Consider the following 20,700-nt stretch of genomic DNA (forward strand, 5'->3'; position numbering starts at 1 on the left):
ATATAGTTCCTGGACTTCTAAAACTTTGCATATTTGTCTAGGCTCTTTCATTAATTAAAAAAAAGGTTTTGGGGGCTGACACTGTGAGATGGTGGGCTAAGCCTTTGCCTGTGGTGCCAGCATTCCACATTGGTACCAGTTTGTGTCCCAGCTGCTCCTCTTCCAATCCAGCTCTCTGCTTATGGCCTGGGGAGGCAGCATAAGGTAGCCCAAGTGGTTCTCTGTACCCATGTGGGAGACCTGGAGGGAACTCCTGGCTTCTGATTGGCTTATCTCTGGCTGAGCCATCTGGAAAGTGACTGTAACTCTACCTCTCAAATGAATACATAAAGTCTTTAAATAAAAAATGTTGTTTGATCTATGTCCATCTAAGTTAATTTTTATAAGAATGTCACATAGTAGGTTATTTAGAAAGAAACATTTTTGCTAAAATGTATTTACTTTAAAATACTTTTTCAAAATGGATATACTTTCTCTTTCTGTTAATAAAAGAGAGAGAGAGAGAGAGAGAGAGAGGGAGATTCTCTCACCGGTTTCACTCACAATAGGAGCTACAACAGCCAGGACCAGGCAAGGTCGATGCCAGGAGGCAGAACATCCATCTGAGTCTCTGCATTTCTGTCAGGAACCCAAGTACTTGGGCAATTATACATTGCCTTCTTACATGCTTTAGCAGGAAGCTGAATGGAAAGTTGAGTAGCCAGGACTCATATCAGACTCTATGAGGTGAGAGCTTCACCAGTGATGACATAACCTGCTGTGCCAGAAGACCTGCCTCAAAAAACAGTTATTTCTTTTAGTCTGGGAGCCAGAAGGTATAAAGTCAAGAGGCCAATCTAGAAAGGACCATTTTCCTACATCACATGGAAAGAGAGACATCACATGGTAAGAGAAAGAAATAGAAGTCTTTTAAAATTGGTGTTGCGGTATTCTTTATGATGGCAACTTTTACTTTGGGGATTAAACTTCCATTATGCTATTTTATCCCTTTCCTACAAATAGGTTTTCACTGTAATAACTGTTACTTCTATAGAATTTAAATAGTTTATCAGTCTTTATCTTACTTTATGTGATTTGTAAATACTGAAAGATACTTGGAAATTGTTAAGGTATCTGGCCTACTACTTTCAACACCTAACTTAAGTTTCTTTCTAGTTTTTTTTCCCTTGAGTATAAGTCAAATTTTCATTTTTCCCCCAAGTATAGTGATTTTGAATTTTATACTTAGTATTGTAAGGCATATGTTGCAGAAATTGTGGATACTGTAATATTCTTCAGAATGATTTGCTTTACATTAATTGACTGGATTAAAATAGCAAATTCCATATTCTTTGCAGTGATCAATAAGTCATTGCTTCTCATAATGTCAGTTTCACTTCTACAGGTTTCCTTTTAGAGGCTCAGTTAGTTGTCACAGATCAGGGAAAACATATACTATTTGTACCTTTGGGACTGGCTTATTTCACACAGCATGATGTTTTCCAGATTCCTCCATTTTGTTGCAAATGACTGGATTTCATTTTTTATGTCTATGTAGTATTCTATAGAGTACATATCCCATAATTTCTTTATGCAGTCTTTTGTTGATGGCCATTTAGGTTGATTCCCTATCTTAGCTATTGTGAACTGAGCTGCAATAAACATTGAGGTGCAGATAGTTCTTTTATTTGCCAATTTAATTTCGCTTGGGTAAATAGTGAGGAGTGGGATGGCTGGGTCATATGGTAGGGCTATATTCAGATTTCTGAGGTATCTCCAAACTGTCATCCATAGTGGCTTTACAAGTTTGCATTCCCACTAAAAGTGGAGTAGTGTGCCTTTTCCCCCACATCCTGACCAGCATATGTTGTTGATTTCTGTATAAAAGCCATTCTAATCAGGGTGAAGTGAAATCTCATTTTGGTTTTGATTTGCATTCCCTGATGCCTAGTGATCCTGAACACTTTTTCATGTGTCTGTTGACTGTTTGAATTTCTTCTTTTGAAAAATGTCTGTTAGGTCCTTGGCCCATCCCTTAAGTGGGTTGTTTGTTTGTTGTGGAGTCTCTTGATCTCTTTGTAGATTCTGGTTATTAATCATTTATCAGTTGCATAATTTGCAAATATTTTCTCCCATTCTGTCAGTTGCCTCTTCACTTTCCTGACTCTTTATTGTGCAGCACAGAAACTTCTCAATTTGATGGAATCCCAGTTGTTAATTTTTGTTTTGGCTGCCAGTGCCTCTGCGTTCTTTCCCAAGAACTCTGCCAGTGTCAGTATCTTGCAAGGTTTCTCCAATGTTCTCTAATAATTTGATCATGTCAGGTCATAGATTTAGATCTTTATGTTGAGTGGATTTTTTGAAAGGTGCAAGGTAGGCTTCTTTCTTCATACTTCTGCATATGGAAATCCAGTTTTCCCAGCACCATTTGTTGAATAGACTGCCCTTGCTCCAGGAATTGGTTTTAGGCTCTTGATCAAATATAAGTTTGTTATAACTATTTGAATTGGTTTATGGTGTTTATATGCTATTCTGTTGGTCTGTTCATCTGTTTCTGTGCCAGTACCATGCTCTTTTGATGATAACTGCCCTGCAGTATGTCTTTAAATCTGGTTTTGTTATGGGTCCAGCTCTGATTTTGTTGTCTAAGATTGCTTTATCTATTTGATGTCTCCTGTGGATCTATATGAATTTCAGCATCATTTTTTCCAGATTTGTGAAGAATATCCTTGGTATTTTGATTGTTATCACATTGAATCTGTAAATTGCTTTTGGAAGAATGGACATTTAGATTATATTGATTCTTTCAATCCATGAACATGAAAGATTTTTTCATTTTTTTGGTATCTTCTTCAATTTCTTTCTTTAAAGTTTTGTAATTCTCATCGTAGAGATCTTTGACATCCTTTGTTAAGTTTATTCCAAGGTACTTTTTTGTAGCTATTGTGAATGGGATTGATCTTAGAAGTCCTTTCTTAGCCATGGCATTGTCTGTATATATAAGGGTGGTTGATTTTTGTTATTGACTTTGTATCCTGCTACTTTACCAAGCTGTTCTATAATTCCAATAGTCTCTTAGTAGAGTTCTTAGGATGCCCTAAATAAAGAATCATATCATCTGCAAAGAGGGATAGTTTGGCTTCTTCCTTCCCAATTTCTATCCCTTTGATTTCTTTTTATTGTACAATAGCTCTGGCTAAAACTTCCAGTATTATATTGAATAGCAATGGTTATAGTGGGAATCCCTGTCTGGTACCAGATCTCAGTGGAAATGCTTCCAACTTCTTCCAATTCAATATGATGCTGGCCATGGATTTGTCATGAATCACCTTGATTGTGTTGAGGAATGTTCTTTCTACACATAATTTGCTTAGAGTTTTCATCATGAAAGGGTGTTGTATTTTACTGAATGCTTTTTCTGCATCTATTGAGATAATCTTATGTTTTTTCTTCTGCACTTTGTTAATGTGGTGTATCACTTTGATTGAAATGCAAATGTTAAACCATCCTTTCATACCAGGGATAAATCCCACTTGGTCAGGGTGGATTATCTTTCTGATGTTTTGTTGAATTCTATTGGCTAGAATTTTATTGATGTTTTTTGTGTCTATGTTCATCAGGTAAATTGGTCTTTAATTTTCTTTCTCTGCTGCCTCTTTTTCAGGTAATGCTGGCCTCGTAGAAATCATTTGGGAGGGTTCCCTCTCTTTCAATTGTTTTGAATAGCTTAAGAATAATTGGAGTTAGTTCTTTAAGTGTCTGGTAGAATTCAGCAGTGAATCCATCCAGTCCTGGGCTTTCCTTTGTTGGGAGGGCCTTTATTACTGATCCAGTTTCTGTCTTGGTTATGGGTCTGTTTAGGTTTTCTATGTCTTCCTGGTTCAATTTAGGTTGGTTGTATGTGTCCAGGAATCTATCCATTTCTGCTAGATTTTCCAGTTTGTTGGCATACAACTCTTTGTAGTTATTTCTGATGACTCTTTAGTTCTGTGGTGTCTGTTGTTACATTCCCTTTCAAATCTCCAATTTTAATGATTTTGGTTTTCTCTCTCCTGTTTTTGGTTAGTTGGTCCAGTGTTGTGTCAATTTTGCTTATTTTTTCAAAAAACCAGCGCTTTGTTTTGCTGCTCTTTGTTATTTTTTGGATTAAATTTTGTTGGTTTGTTCTCTAATTTTAATTATTTCTTTTCTCCTATTAAGTTTGGGTTTGGTTTGTGTAGAGTTTCTAGATCCCTGTTATTGACTGGTAGCTCATTTATTTGCTGCCTTTCCAATTTCTTGATGTAGGCACCTATTGCTATAAGCATTTATCTTTTTTAAACTTTTATTTAGTAAATATCAATTTCCAAAGTACAGTTTATGGATTACAGTGCCCCCCACTGCTTTTGCTGTATCCCATAAGTTTTGATATGTTGTGTAGTTATCTTCATTTGCTTCTAGAAAGTTTTGATTTCTCTTTTGATTTCTTCAGTGACCCCCTCTTCATTCAGGAGCATATTGTTCAGTCTCCACATGTTTGCATATGCTCTAGAGATTCCTGAGTTGCTGATTTCCAGATTCATTCCATTGTGGTCTGAGAAGATGCATGGTATGATTTTGATTGTTTTGAATTTGCCAAGACTTGCTTTATGGCCTAGTATGTGGTTAATCCTAGAGGAAGTTCCAAGCACTGCTGAAAAGAATGTATATTCAGCAACTGTAGGGTGAAAAGTCCTGTAGATATCAGTTAAGTCCATTTGGCCTAGTGTTGATTAAATCTGTTGTTTCCTTTGCACACAAATTTATCATCAGCAAATCACCTCTGACTCTTATCTAAAAGCCCATAGAAACATAAAGAGACCAGAGAGAAGCTGTGTCTGGCATGGTGGACAAGGATAGCAAGAATCTCAAAACTCCAATCTTGCAGCATGAACAGCTATAACCATCACAGCAAGCAGTCAAGTGAACTTATACCAACCTTCATTAGTATTCTTTGTATCAGGTGCACTACCAGATATCCAAGAGCTGAAGCTGCTCTACACAAGACCACAAGCCAGATTCACAACAATCTTTTTTTTTTAACAGGCAGAGTGGACAGTGAGAAGAGAGAGACAGAGAGAAAGGTCTTCCTTTGGCATTGGTTCACCCTCCAATGGCTGCCGTGGCTGGCATGCTATGGCTGGCGCACCATGCTGATCCGATGGCAGAAGCCAGGTGCTTTTCCTGGTCTCCCATGGGGTGCAGGGCCCAAGCACTTGGCCCATCCTCCACTGCACTCCCTGGTCACAGAAGAGAGCTGGCCTGGAAGAGGGGCAACCGGGACAGAATCCGGCACCCTGACCAGGACTAGAACCTGGTATGCTGGTGTTGCAAGGCAGAGGATTAGCCTAGTGAGCCACGGTGCCGGCATAGATTCACAATCTTGACAGGATATGAAAGGCCTGGGTTATGTCTGATGCGCAATACAAGCTTTTTGTACCATTTGCCTCCACTGTCAGTTGATGTGACTAGTATTGTATATGCACCCAACTACATGGCTCCTGGCTATTTAAAAATATGTTAATGTATCTAAAGGGAGACATCGACTCCAGTAGAGTAGTAATGGGGAACTTCAACACCCAAATTTCATCCAAAGATCAAACTAGACAGGATATCAACAAAGAAATAACAGAGCTAATTGACACTATGGACAAAATGGACCTAACTGATATCTACATAACGTTTCACCACATAGTTGCAGAATACACATTCTTCTCACTAATGTATGGAACTTTCTTTAAGAAAGAACATAGGTTACGCCATGAAACAAGTCTCAGCAAATTCAAAATATGCAAAATCATATCATGCATCTTCTGTGACCACCATACAATGAAACTAGAAATCAGTAACTCAGGAATCTCTAGATCACTTGCAAAAATATGGAGACTGAACAATATGCTCCTGAATTAGCAGTGGTTCATACAAGGAATTAAAAAATAAATCAAAATTTTCTGGGAACAAATGAAGACAACAGTGCATCATATCAAAACTTAAGGAATACTGCAACAGCACCGTTAAGGAGGACGTTTATAGCAATCAGTGCCTACATAAAGAAATTGGAAATGTACCAAATAAGTGAGGTATCATTTCATCTCAAGGGTCAAGAAAAACAATAAGCAAACAAAAATTAATAGAAAAAAGTAATTATTATGATTATAGAATGATTAAACAAAATGGAAATCCTCCCCCAAAATAAAAAAAAAAAAGATCACTGAAATGAAAAAACTGGTTTTTTGAAAAAATAAAGAAAAGTGATACACCATTGACACAAATAACAAAAAATGAGGGAGAAGACCCAATTCAATAAAATCACAAATGAAAAAGTAAATGTAACAACAGATACCACAGAAATAAAAAAGTATTATCATGAATTACTACAAAGAGTTGTATGCCAACATATTGGGAAAACTAGAAGAAATGGATGGATTCCTAGAGACATGCAGTCCACAAAAATTGAGTCAGGAAGACATAAAGACATAAAAAACCTAGAGAGACCAATAACCAAGATGGAAATTAAGCCAGTAAGAAAAACCATCTAAACAAAGAAAAGTCTAGGACAGGACAGCCTCACTGCTAAATTCTACCAAACATTTAAAGAACTAATTATAATTCTGCTCAAGCTATTCAAAAAGAATTGAAAGGGAAGGAATACTCCTAAACTCCTTCTGTGAATCCTGCATCACCTTAATTCCTAAACCAGAAAAAAGATGTAACAGAGAAAGAGAACTATAGACCAATATTCACGATGAAAATAGATGAAAAAATCCTCAACAGAATATTAGCTAACCAAATCCAACAACAACATCAGAAAAAAAAAACATTAACCAGAACCAAATGGGATTTACCCTGGTATATAGGGATGGTTCTACATTTGCAAATCAAACAAAGTGATACATCATATTAAAAAATGGAAGAACAAAACCCATATGGTTATCTCAATAGAAGTAGAGAAAGCATTTGACAAAATAGAATATCCTTTCATGATGACATCATTAATTAAACTGGGTATAGGAGGAAAATTCCTCAAACAAGACAATTTATGACAAATCCATGGCAAGCATCTTCTTGAGTGCACAAAGTGAGAAGCATTCTCCCTAAGATCCAGGACCAGACAAGGATGGCCACTCTCACCACTAATATTTAATATAGTCCTGGAATTTTTAGCCAGTTCATTAAGCAAGAAAATGAAATCAAAGGTATACAAATTGGAAAGGTAGTACCAAAAGCAATTTACAGATTCAATACAATGCCAATCAAAATACCAATGACATTCTTCACTCATCTTGCAAAAATGATGAAACTCCTATGGAAACACATGAGACCCCAAATAGCTAAAGCAATCTTACACAACAAAAAATCAGAGCCATCAAGACATACTGCAGGGCAGTAATAATCAAAGCAGCCTGGTACTGGCATAAAAATATATGATACCAATGGAACAGAATAGAAACTAAAGAAAGTATCCATGCATCTACAATCAACTTATCTTTGATGTAGGAGCTGAATCAATCCCTGGAACAAGGACAGTCATTTCAATCAATGGTGCTGGGAGAACTGGTTCTTTGCATGCAGAAATATGAAGCTAGACCCCTACTTTACACCTTACATAAAACTGAGCTTAAAATGGATCACATAATTCAATCTACAAACTGATGCAATCAAATTATTAGAGACTATTGGGGAAACTCTGCAACGCATTGGCATAGGAAAAGACTTCTTGGAAAAGAACTCAGAAACACAGGCAATCAAAGCAACAATTAACAAATGGGATTTCATCTATCTGAGAAGCCTCTGTATTGCAAAGGAATAATCAGCAAAGTGAAGAGACAACCTACTGCACATGAAAAAATGTTGGCAAAACATGCAACTGATAAAGGGTGAACAATCAGAATCTATGAAGTACTTAAGAAATTCAACAACAAAACAATCAATCCAGTTAAAAATGGAAAAATGACTAGTACAGACGTTTTAAAGAGAGGAAATTCAAATGGCCAGCAAATCCTTGAAACAAAGCTTTGTATCACTAGCCATCAGACAAATGCAAATCAAATCACAATGAGGTTTCCTCTCACTACAGTTAAAATGGCTCTCATGTGGATATCAACAAACAACAAATGCTAGTGAGGATGTGGGGAAAAGGTACCCTAATCCACTCTTATGGGATGTGAACTGCTCTAGCCACTGTGAAAGACAGTATAGAGATACCTCAGAAATCAAAATATAGACCTACCATATGATCCAGCCATCTTCCTCATGAGAATTTACCCAAACTACAAGAAATCAGCATATGAAGGAGTTATCTCTACCCCATGTGCATTGCAGCACAATTTACAATAGCTAAGACCAGCAATCATCTCAGATGTCCATCAGTTTTTGATTAGAAAAAGAAACTATGCTATATATACACTATGCAGTATCCTGTCTTTTGCAACAAGATGGGCACTATCAGATACCGTTTTACTAAGTGAAATAAGCCAGTCCCTAAAGGACAGATATCATATGTTTTCCTTGATCTGAGGTAACTAATAGAATATCTTAAATGCAATGTAGTGAAATAGACATTTTGAGATTTGATGATTTTACAGCCTCTGTCTCTTCCATTAAGGAATGGTGTTTTTTGTTTTTCCTCTTCATACTATTTGTTGAATTCTTTTGTTTAGTGTAGGGTTAACTATATGATTTTTAAGTAAATTGAACATAGATCTTGGTAAAAATTAGGAGTGGGAGTGTGAGAAGGAGGAGGAGGAAGGTTTGGGGTATGGGCAGGAAATAGGGTGGGGGAAAGTATCACTATGTTCCTAAATCTGTATATAGGAAATACATGAGGTTTGTATAACAAGCACAATTTAAAAAATAAAGACTTATTTCATTTCCATTGGGGATATCTATCTATCTATCTATCTATCTATCTATCTATCTATCTATCTATCATCTATCTTCATCTCCAATAGTGGCAAAATGAGTTAAGCCACTGCCAGCAGTGCCAGAATCCCAGCTCCCTACTAATGTTCTTGGGAAAACAGCAGAAGATAGCCCAAGTCCTTAGGCCCCTGTATCCAGGTGAAAGACCCAGATGAATGTCCTGGTTCCTGGATTCAGCCTGGCCTAGCCCTGGCCATGTCAATCATCTGGGGAGAGAACTGAATTAATAAAATTTAAAGTCTGTATTGGATTGCTTTGGGGTCCTTCATCTGGAGAAATGTGGTTTATGGGCTTGTTCTGATTTTGGTATTTAGTGCCAGGTATCCATCACATGGGGTAGGCTTTATTTTGGTAAATAGAACTTACTACTTATTCTCAAAAGACTGTTCTTGTCAGAATAATACTTTTTTTAATGGAACATTGAATTTAGTTACCAAATGCCAAGAACATTTCTAAATATTCTGTTATCTTTCCCATCATTTCAGATTAGCCAGACATGTGAGAAAATATCTACATTTTGAGCAATAAAATTGAGGTAATGAAAGCTCTGGCTTCCTGTAGCTCACATCTAGTATTGATAAACAAATTTTTCTATTTCTTTCTTTTTTATTATTGTTTAAGGCTGGAGTGTGTTACTCTTGTGATACTTGACACAAGCAGGTCTTGAGCACTGTGGGGAGGGAAAATCAGCTAGGAGACTCCCCAGGGAATCTCATTTCTGACCCCGGAGACTTAAAGGGAGACAGATGCTCAACATCCCCCAAATTGTTGAAACCAACTCTTCAGATCTCAGTTCATTCGCCCAAACAACTTGGAAGTCCCAAATGTGATAAAATTAATTACAACTGCCATATACATTTTTTTTAACTTTTATTTAATGAATATAAATTTCCAAAGTACGGCTTATGGATTACAATGGCTTCCCCCCCATAACATCTCTCCCACCCGCAAACCCTCCCCTTTCCCACTCCCTCTCCCCTTCCATTCACATGAGGATTCATTTTCGATTCTCTTTATATACAGAAGATCAGTTTAGCATACATTAAGTAAAGATTTAAACAGTTAGCTCCCACACAGAAACATAAAGTGAAAAATAATACATGATTTTTTAAATGATGAAATCAGATCAGACCTATGGTCATGTATAATCCCAGCGAAAGTCAAGTTGGGAATTAATAATTTCTTCTTTTTTTTTTTTACAGAAGATCAGTTTAGCATACATTAAGTAAAGATTTCAACAGTCTGCACCCCCATAGAAACACAAAGTGAAATATACTGTTTGAGTACTCATTATAGCATTAAGTCTCAATGTACAGCACATTAAGGACAGAGATCCTACATGAGGAGTAAGTGCACAGTGACTCCTGTTGTTGACTTTACAAATTGACACTCCTGTCTATGGCATTAGTAATCTCCCTATGCACCAGTCATCAGTTTCCAAGGCTATGGAAGCCTTCCTTTTGAGTTCACTGACTCTTATCTTGTTTAGACAAGGTCATAGTCAAAGTGGAGGTTCTCTCCTCCCTTCAGAGAAAGGTACCTCCTTCTTTGAAGACCTGTTCTTTCCACTGGGATCTCACTCAGAGAGATCTTTCATTTAGGGTTTAGTTTTTTTTTTTTTTTTTTTTTTTTTTTTTGCCAGAGTGTCTTGGCTTTCCATGCCTGAAATACTCTCATGGGCTTTTCAGCCAGATCCGAATGCCTTTAGGGCTGATTCGGTGGCCAGAGTGCTGTTTAGGACATCAGCCATTCTATGAGTCTGCTGAGTATCGCACTTCCCATGTTGGATCACTCTCCCCTTTATTTATTCTATCGGTTAGTATTAGCAGGTACTAGACTTGTTTATGTGCTCCCTTTGACTCTTAGTCCCTTCATTATGATCAATTGTGAACTGAAATTGATCACTTTGACTGGTGAGATGGCATTGGTACATGCCACCTTGATGGGATTCAATTGGAGTCCCCTGGTATGTTTCTAACTCTACCATTTGGGGCAAGTCAGCTTGAGCATGTCCCAAATTGTACATCTCTTCCTTCTCTTATTCCTACTCTTATGTTTAACAGGGATCATAATTCAGTTAAATTTCAACACTTCAGAATAACTGTGTATTAATTACAGAATTAAACCAGTCATATTGAGTAGAACAGACAAGAAAACTACTAAGAGGGATAATGTATTAAGTTGTTCATTAACAGTCAGGGCTATGCTGATCAAGTCACCGTTTCCCATAGTGTCCATTTCACTTCAACAGGTTTCCTTTTTGGTGTTCAGTCAGTTGTCACCGATCAGGGCGAGCATATGGTATTTGTCCCTTTGGGACTGGCTTATTTCACTCAGCATGATGTGTTCCAGATTCCTCCATTTTGTTGCAACTGACTGGATTTCGTTGTTTCTTACTGCGGTATAGTATTCTAAAGAGTACATATCCCATAATTTCTTTCTCCAGTCTACCGCTGATGGGCATTTAGGTTGGTTCCAGGTCTTGGCTATTGTGAATTGAGCTGCAATAAACATTAGGGTGCAGACCGCTTTTTTGTTTGCCAATTTAAATTCCTTTGGGTAAATTCCAAGGAGTGGGATGGCTGGGTCGAACGGTAGGGTTATCTTCAGGTTTCTGAGGAATCTCCAGACTGACTTCCATAGTGGCTTGACCAGTTTGCATTCCCACCAACAGTGGGTTAGTGTCCCTTTTTCCCTACATCCTCGCCAGCATCTGTTGTTGGTAGATTTCTGTATGTGAGCCATTCTAATCGAGGTGAGGTGAAACCTCATTGTGGTTTTGATTTGCATTTCCCTGATTGCTAATGACCTTGAACATTTTTTCATGTGCCTGTTGGCCATTTGGATTTCCTCTTTTGAAAAATGTCTATTGAGGTCCTTGGCCCATCTCTTAAGTGGGTTGTTGGTTTTGTTTTTGTGGAGTTTCTTGATCTCTTTGTAGATTCTGGTTATTAACCCTTTATCAGTTGCATAGTTTGCAAATATTTTTTCCCATTCTGTCGGTTGTCTCTTCACTCTCCTGACTGTTTCTTTTGCAGTACAGAAACTTCTCAATTTGATGCAATCCCAATAGTTGATTTTGGCTTTGACTGCCTGTGCCTCCCGGGTCTTTTCCAGAAACTCTTTGCCTATGCCAATATCTTGAAGGGTTTCTCCAATGTTCTCTAGTAACTTGATGGTGTCAGGTCGTAGATTTAGGTCTTTAATCCATGTTGAGTGTATTTTTGTGTAAGGTGTAAGGTAGGGGTCTTGCTTCATGATTCTGCATGTGGAAATCCAATTTTCCCAGCACCATTTATTGAATAGACTGTCCTTGCTCCAGTTATTAGTTTTAGATCCTTGATCAAATATAAGTTGGCTGTAGATGTTTGGATTGATTTCTGGTGTTTCAATTCTGTTCCATTGGTCTATCCATCTGTTTCTGTACCAGTACCATGCTGTTTTGATTACAAGTGTCCTGTAGTATGTCCTGAAATCGGGTATTGTGATGCCTCCGGCTTTGTTTTTGTTGTACAAGATTGCTTTAGCTATTCGAGGTCTCTTGTGCCTCCATATAAATTTCAGCACCAATTTTTCCAGATCTGAGAAGAAGGTCTTCGGTATCTTGATTGGTATTGCATTGAATCTATAAATTGCTTTTGGGAGAATGGACATCTTGATGATGTTGATTCTTCCAATCCATGAGCATGGAAGATTTTTCCATTTCTTGGTATCCTCTTCTATTTCTTTCTTTAAGGTTTTGTAATTTTCATCGTAGAGATCTTTAGCATCCTTGGTTAAGTTTATTGCAAGGTATTTGATTGTTTTTGTAGCTATTGTGAATGGGATTGATCTTAGAAGTTCTTCCTCAGCCATGGCATTGCCTGTGTATACAAAGGCTGTTGATTTTTGTGCATTGATTTTATACCCTGCTACTTTGCCAAACTCTTCTATGAGTTCCAATAGTCTCTTAGTAGAGTTCTTTGGGTCCCCGAAATAAAGAAGCATGTCATCTGCAAAGAGGGATAGTTTGAGTTCTTCCTTCCCCATTTGTATCCCTTTAATTTCTTTTTCTTGCCTAATAGCTCTGGCTAGAACTTCCAGAACTATATCGAATAGCAGTGGTGAGAGTGGGCATCCCTGTCTGGTACCAGATCTCAGTGGAAATGCGTCCAACTTTTCCCCATTCAATAGGATGTTGGCTGTGGGTTTTTCATAGATTGCTTTGATTGTATTGAGTAATGTTCCTTCCAAACCCAGTTTGCTTAGAGTTTTCATCATGAAAGGGTGTTGTATTTTATCAAATGCTTTCTCGGCATCTATTGAGATAATCATATGGTTTTTCTTCTGCAGTCTCTTAATGTGGTGTCTCACATTGATTGTCTTGTGCACATTAAACCATCCCTGCATACCAGGGATAAATCCCACTTGGTGTGGGTGGATGATCTTTCTGATGTGTTGTTGCTGATTTTTTGGAATGTTATTTTTGATTCAATCCTGTTGATTTCTTCTCTGATTTTAATTATTTCTCTTCTCCTACTAGATTTGGGTCTGGTTTGCTGTAGGTTTTCTAGATCCTTGAGGTGAATTGAAAGCTCATCTATTTGGTGCCTTTCCAATTTCTTGATGTAGGCACCTATTGATATAAACTTTCCTCTTAACACTGCTTTTGCTGCATCCCGTAAGTTTTGGTATGTTGTGCTGTTATCCTCATTTACTTCCAGATAATTTTTGATTTCTCTTTTAATTTCTTCTATGACCCATTGTTCATTCAGGAGCATGTTGTTCAATCTCCATGTGTTTGCGTATGCTCTAGGGATTCCTGAGTTGCTGATTTCCAACTTCATTCCTTTATGGTCTGAGAAGCTGCATGGTATGATTCTAGTTCTTTTGAATTTGCTGAGACTTGCTTTATGGCCTAGTATGTGGTCAATCCTAGAGAAGGTTCCATGTACTGCTGAGAAGAATGTAAAATCTTTAGCTGTAGGATTGAAAGTTCTGTATATATCTGTTAGATCCATTTGGGCTATAGTGTCATTCAAATCTACTGTATCCTTGTTGATCTTCTGTCCTATTGATCTATTTCTGAGAGTGGAGTAGTGAAGTGCCCCAGTACTATTGTATTGGGGTCTAAGTCTCTCTTTAAGTCCGTTAACAAATCTTTTAGATAAACTGGTGCCCTGTAGTTAGGTGCATATACATTGATAATTGTTATATTTTCCTGTTGAATTGATCCCTTAATCATTATGTAGTGCCCCTCTTTGTCTCTCTTAACAGTTTTTGTGGTAAAGTTTATGTTGTTTGATATTAAGATGGCTACGCCCGCTCTTTTTTCATTTCTGTTGGCATGGTATATCTTTTTCCAGCCTTTCACTTTCAGTCTGTATGGATCTTTGTTGGAAAGATGTGTTTCTTGTAAGCAGCAAATAGATGGGTTTTGTTCCTTTACCCAATCAGCCAATCTGTGTCTTTTACCTGGACAGTTCAGTCCATTCACGTTCAATGTGACTAATGAAAAGTGGTAACTTTGCCCTGCCATTTGCCAAAGATTAGTTCTAATATATGCTTTGAATTCCCTGTGATCTTTTGCTGTCAGGTTTCCTTCCTTTACCTTCTTTCATACTGATGACCGTGTTTCTGTGTTTCTGTGATCAACACATCTTTAGCATCTGTTGCAGGGCTGGACGAGTGTCGACAAATTCTTTCAATTTCTATTTGCTATGAAAAGTCTTTATTTCACCTTCATTCACAAATGATAGCTTTGCAGGATATAATATTCTGGGCTGGCAATTTTTCTCTCTTAGTACCTGGGCTATATCTCACCATTCCCTCCTAGCTTGTAGAGTTTCTGATGAGAAGTCATCTGTGAGTCTGATTGGAGATCCTCTGAGAGTAATCTGACATTTCTCTCTTGCACATTTTAGGATCATTTCTTTATGTTTCACTGTGGAGAGTTTAATTACGTGTCGTGGTGAGGATCTCTTTTGGTCGTGTTTATTAGGGGTTCTGTGAGCTTCCTGTACTAGAATGTCTCTGCCCTTCTCCAAACCTGGGAAATTTTCTGCTAATATCTCACTAAAAAGGCCTTCTAATCCTTTCTCCCTCTCCAGGCCTTCAGGAACTCCTAGAACCCGAATGTTGGGATTTTAATAGTACCCTGCAGATTCCCGACAATATATTTTAGATTTCTAATTTCCTCTTCTTTTCTTTGGTCTGACTGTATCCTTTCCTGTTCTCTGTCTTTTAAGTCTGATATTCTCTCTTCTGCTTCACCCATTCTGTTTGTAAGGCTCTCTATTGTGTTTTTCATTTGATCTATTGGATTCTTCACTTCAGTCACTATCACAGTTTCCTGTTGTACTAGTTGTTTTGTTTCATTTTGATTCCTCCTTAATATTTCATTTTCACGAGAGGGATTTTCTATCTTGTCCATTAAGGATTTCTGTAGTTCAAGAATTTGTTTTTGAGAACTTCTTAATGTTCTTATCAATTTTTTGAGATCTGCTTCTTGCATTTCTTCTATGTCATCATCTTTATAATCTTGAATTGGGGTGTCTTTTTTATTTGAGGGCGTCATGGTGACTTCCTTGTTTTTATTACTTTGGTTTTTGCGTTTGTTATTTGGCATATTGGAGATATTTGGTTTCTTCACTGTAGTGCTTTTTCTTGTTATACTATGACTTTAAATTAAGTGGACTATCTGTTTTTGATGGAGCCTTAGGGCTTGAGATGGGTGTGGCCTGAGAGCTCTGTTTGGTGTGCCAAAGATGACACTCCCAGGTTAGGCGTGGTAGATCTCTCTCTCTCTCTCTCTCTCTCTCTCTTTCTTTTTTTGATTCAAAAGGGAAGTAATTCCGCACAGCTGAATGAAGTTGGATGTAGTTAGCAGGCAAATGATATACCCACAGGAGCCAGAGACCGGAAGCTCTTTCCCAAGGAACAAACAGGGAATCTGTTCGGCCCTCAGAGTGGGCTCAGATTCTCCTTCAGTCTTCCTGGTTCAATTTTGGTAGATTGCATGTGTCCAGGAATCTATCCATTTCTGATAGGTTTTCCTGTTTGCTGGCATACAGGTCCTTGTAGTAATTTCTGATGATTCTTTTTATTTCTGTGGTGTCTGTTGTTACGTTTCCTTTTTCATCTCTGATTTTATTGATTTGGGTCTTTTCTCTTCTTTTTTTAGGTAGTTGGGCCAATGGGGTGTCAATTTTGTTTATTTTTTCAAAAAACCAGCTTCTCGCTTGGCTGATTTTTTGTAATGTTTTTTTGGATTCAATCCTGTTAATTTCTTCTCTGGTTTTAATTATTTCTCTTCTCCTACTAGATTTGGGTTTGGTTTCTGCAGTTTTTCTAGGTCCTTGAGGTGCGCTGAAAGCTCATTTATTTGGTACCTTTCCAATTTCTTGATATAGGCACCTATTGCTATAAATTTGCCTCTCAATACTGCTTTTGCTGTATCCCATAAGTTTTGATATGCTGTGTTGTTGTCTTCATTTACTTCCAGAAAGTTTTTGATTTCTCTTTTGATTTCTTGAATGACCCAGTGTTCATTCAGGAGCATGTTGTTCAGTCTCCATGTGTTTGCATACTTTCTGGGGTTTCCTGAGTTGCTAATGAATCAAGGATCTAACCTTAAGATATGTGGGGAGCAACTCGGACTAGACTGTTACTGGAATTAAGACTTATTCTATGCATCTGCTCTCCCACAATATGGTGCTGGGAGAGGAGTAACAGCTTCTACACAGCTGCCTCCAGTTCAACCAATAAGCAGCAGGACCTGCTCCTGATTGGAGGAGAGCAGCGTACTTGGCATGTGGGTAGCAGAGTTGGGATTGGTGGAAGAGGACTATAAAGGAGGAGAGAGACAACATGCACCAGGAATATCTAAGAGGAACACCTGAGGAACATCTGAGCAGCCCCCGAGAGAGCTGGCCGGTGGTGTGCCGCTCCCCAGCGGAAGTGGGGAAAGTGGCAAGGGGGGAACCGCCCTTCCATGGAGGTGGAAGGGTCAGTAGCCAACCCTGGAAGAACCAGCAACAAACCCAGGGAGGGCCGAGCAGACGAAAGAACAACGCAGGGTCCTGTGTCATTCCTCCATGAAGACGGGGAGCAACATAATGGTGCCGTGACTCGGATAGGAAGCCTAGGCAGGGTTTAGTGTCGTTCCTCCATGAAGAGGGGGAGCGACAAAGATCCAAAACCATCAAACTATTAGAGGAAAGCATAGCAAAAATGTTACAACATTGGCCTAAGCAAAGATTTTTTTTTTTTTTGTATAGCATCCCAGAAGCACAGGGAATAAAGAAAAAAATAGAGAAATGGGATTATACCAAGCTTAAAATGCTTCTGCACTCCAAAGGAAAAAAAAATGAAGAGAAAAATGACAGAATAGAAAAAAATATTAGCAAACTATGCATCTGATAAATGATTCATATCCAGAACATATAAGGAGCTCAAGAAATCAACAAGACAATATGCATAAGAAACAAAGGATATCCACGGCTATTTTACAAAAGAAATACAAATGACCAACAGACATATGCAAAAATACTTAGTGTCACTAGCCTTCAGGGAAATGCAAATAAAAAACACAATTAGATATCAACCTACCCCAGTTAGAATGGCTATAATGCCAAAATCAAAATGTAAAAACTGACAATATTGTTGAGAAAAGAATACCTTAATATACTATTGGTGGGAAAATGAATAACTGTTATGGAAAACAGTATAGAGATAAATAAAAACTGAAGGTGGATTTACTTTATGATTCAATTGTCTGATGCAGGGGGATATATCCAAAGAAATACAATCAACGTATAAAAACTGTTTATGGCAGCAAAATGCACAATAGAAATAATATGGAGTGAGATTAGTTGTCCATAAACTGAAGGTTGGACAAGAAAATATTATATAGCCTTTCCTCCTTTCTGTTCACCCTGGTCTCTTGCCAGTAGGGTGCTGGCTGTAGCCCTGTGCCTTCTGGGCACATGGCCTTCGGGCCAACCAGTGCTATGCTTCCTGGCCTGGATGCTCTTCCATGTGGCTGGTTCCTGGTACTTGGACCTAAAAAGAGCCTGTAAAAACTGTGTAGCTCTGCATGCATTCCTATGGACTTACTTCTTCTTCTTTTTTTTTTTTTTTTTTTTTTTTTTGACAGGCAGAGTGGATAGTGAGAGAGAGAGCGGAGAGCGAGAGGGAAAAAGGTCTTCCTTTGCCATTGGTTCACCCTCCAATGGCCACCGTGGCCGGCACGCTGCGGCCGGCGCCCTGACCGGGACTAGAACCTGGTGTGCTGGTGCCGCAAGGCGGAGGATTAGCCTAGTGAGCCGCGGTGCCAGCCTGGACTTACTTCTAAGGGTATAGTTTAAAACTTGCTATGGGATCTCAAATACCCTCGGACTAGATGGTAATGGTAACATCTTAAATTTTAAAGTGATTATATAGGTGACATTGATTATTAAAAGTGATCATGTCAATAATATTTTGTGTTAACTAATAATAATAAAATTTAAAAAAATGTAAATACTCCAACATGGGAAGGAGTCCGTACAGCAGACTGTACAGAGTGGCAAACACCTTAAGTAGCACTCAGTGACCTCAAAATCAGCTCTAAAGGCATTCTGGTCTGGCTAAAAAGGCCCACAAGAGCATTTCAGGCATAGAAAGCCAGGTCCCTTGTGCAAAAAGTGTCCCTACATGGAGAACCTCCCTGGGTGAGACCCCAGTGGAAACTAACGGCCATTAAAGAAGAATTGTTGCTCCCCCTCTTCATGGAGGAGCAACACAGGACCCTGTGCTGTTCTTTTGTCTGCTCGGCCCTCCCTGGGTTTGCTGCTGGTTCTTCCCGGGTTGGCTACCGTCCCTTCCACCTCCGTGGAAAGGCGGTTCCCCCTGCCACTTTCCCCACTTCCGCTGGGGAGTGGCACACCACCAGCCGGGTCTCTCAGGGGCTGCTCAGATGTTCCTCAGGTGTTCCTGGTGCATGTTTTCTCTCTCCTCCTTTATAGTCCTCTTCCACCAATCCCCACTCTGCTACCCACACGCTGAGTACGCTGCTCTCCTCCAATCAGGAGCAGGTCCTGCTGTTTATTGGCTGAACTGGAGGCAGCTGTGTAGAAGCTGTTTCCTCCTCTCCCAGCGCCATATTGTGGGAGAGCAGATGCATAAAATAAGTCTTAATTCGAGTAACAGTCTAGTCGCAGTTGCTCCCCACAAGAATGTACTTTTCTCCTGAGGGAGGAGAGAACTTCCACTTGCTTATGGCTTTTCCTGAATATTGATGGAGTTTGTGGAACTCAAAAGGCTTCCATGGCCTAGGCAGTTCATGTCAAGAGCCTCAGGTGATCACTGACATCACACATGAGAGTGTTAATTGTTAAATTAACAAGAGTCACTGTGTACTAACTTCCCATGCAGGACCTCTGTTCTCAAAGAGCTACAGTATTAACATCAATGGTAAAATTTGATCCCTAAGATTTACTTTATTTGCATGTGTTAAGTTCTAGTTATTTCTAAATGTCAAACTCCATTGCCTGTATTCTTACGTATTTCTTCAAAGTTTATTAAGTGCCTCAAATGTAAAATCTTGGACACATGTCTCTCTCTGAAATTCCTATCTCGTATGTTTAAACATAGGGTCAGATATTTAAAGGCAGCCAGGAGATTTCTGGGAATAACAAAATTCTGTGGAATTTGGATTCCAAGTTTTTGTATATAGCTTTATTTATTTTTTTATTTATTTATTTTTGACAGGTAGAGTTATACAGTGAAAGAGAGAGACAGAGAGGAAGGTCTTCCTTCCATTGGTTCACCCCCCAAATGGCCACTGCAGCCAGCGAGCAGGGCCAATCCAAAGCCAGGAGCTAGGTGTCCCCTCCTAGTCTCCCATGCAGGTGCAGGGCCCAAGCACCTAGGCCATCCTCCACTGCCTTCCTGGGCCACAGCAGAGAGCTGGACTGGAAGAGGAGCAACTGGGACAGAATCCGGTGCCCCAACTTGGATTAGAACCTGGTGTACCAGCACCACAGGCAAAGGATTAGCCTAATGAGCCATGGCACCGGCCTCTATATAGTTCTAAAGACATCCTGATGCAGACTCTGTACTGAAAGGTAGCTGCCAAAGTTGTTCCAGGGAACTAAGGAGGTTCTAACTAAAGCTCCTGTATTGAGAATTGCAGATGACAGGATTCTATACAATTTGGATTCCAAGCTTTTGTATATAGCTTTAAAGAGGCCCTGATGCAGACTCTGTATGGAAAAGGGTAGCTACAAAAGTTATTGATTCCAGTATTTGGATTCTAAGCCTTGTGTTTCCTTAAAGCCCCTGACACAGACACACTGCTGGACAGGGGAGCTACAGAAGGTGTTCCAAAGAATCAAGGAGTTTTTGACAAAAACTCCAACATTAGAAATTCCTGAGCAAGCCATTCATAAGAAGACCTCTTCAGATCAGAAACAGCTTAAATTAAAGGGACCTTACCAGGTGCTATTGAGCATGACTACCTCTATGAAATTAGGATTAACTTCTACCTCTTAAGTCTTCACAGGTGAATGTGAAAGACATGCCTAATTATTCCTATTAGCCAATCAGAAACCTTAGTACCTCTTCAAAGCAAAAAGGATATGTAAAGTTTTGCCTTTGTCACATCCAGACTGCTGCACCTTAAGGCAAACATGCTTTACCTGCCTTTCTTGATTATATCTGGGAACTGTTATTGAGGATAAAGCTACCTAATGAGTTCTATATAATTCTCCATACTCAAGCTAAAAGGGTTTATAATCCACATAAGGGTAGCCTATCACT

Source organism: Oryctolagus cuniculus, chromosome Y (assembly GCF_051225735.1).
Source record: "Oryctolagus cuniculus isolate XC-2025 breed Fujian yellow rabbit chromosome Y, ASM5122573v1, whole genome shotgun sequence".
NCBI classification, from domain to species: domain Eukaryota; kingdom Metazoa; phylum Chordata; class Mammalia; order Lagomorpha; family Leporidae; genus Oryctolagus; species Oryctolagus cuniculus.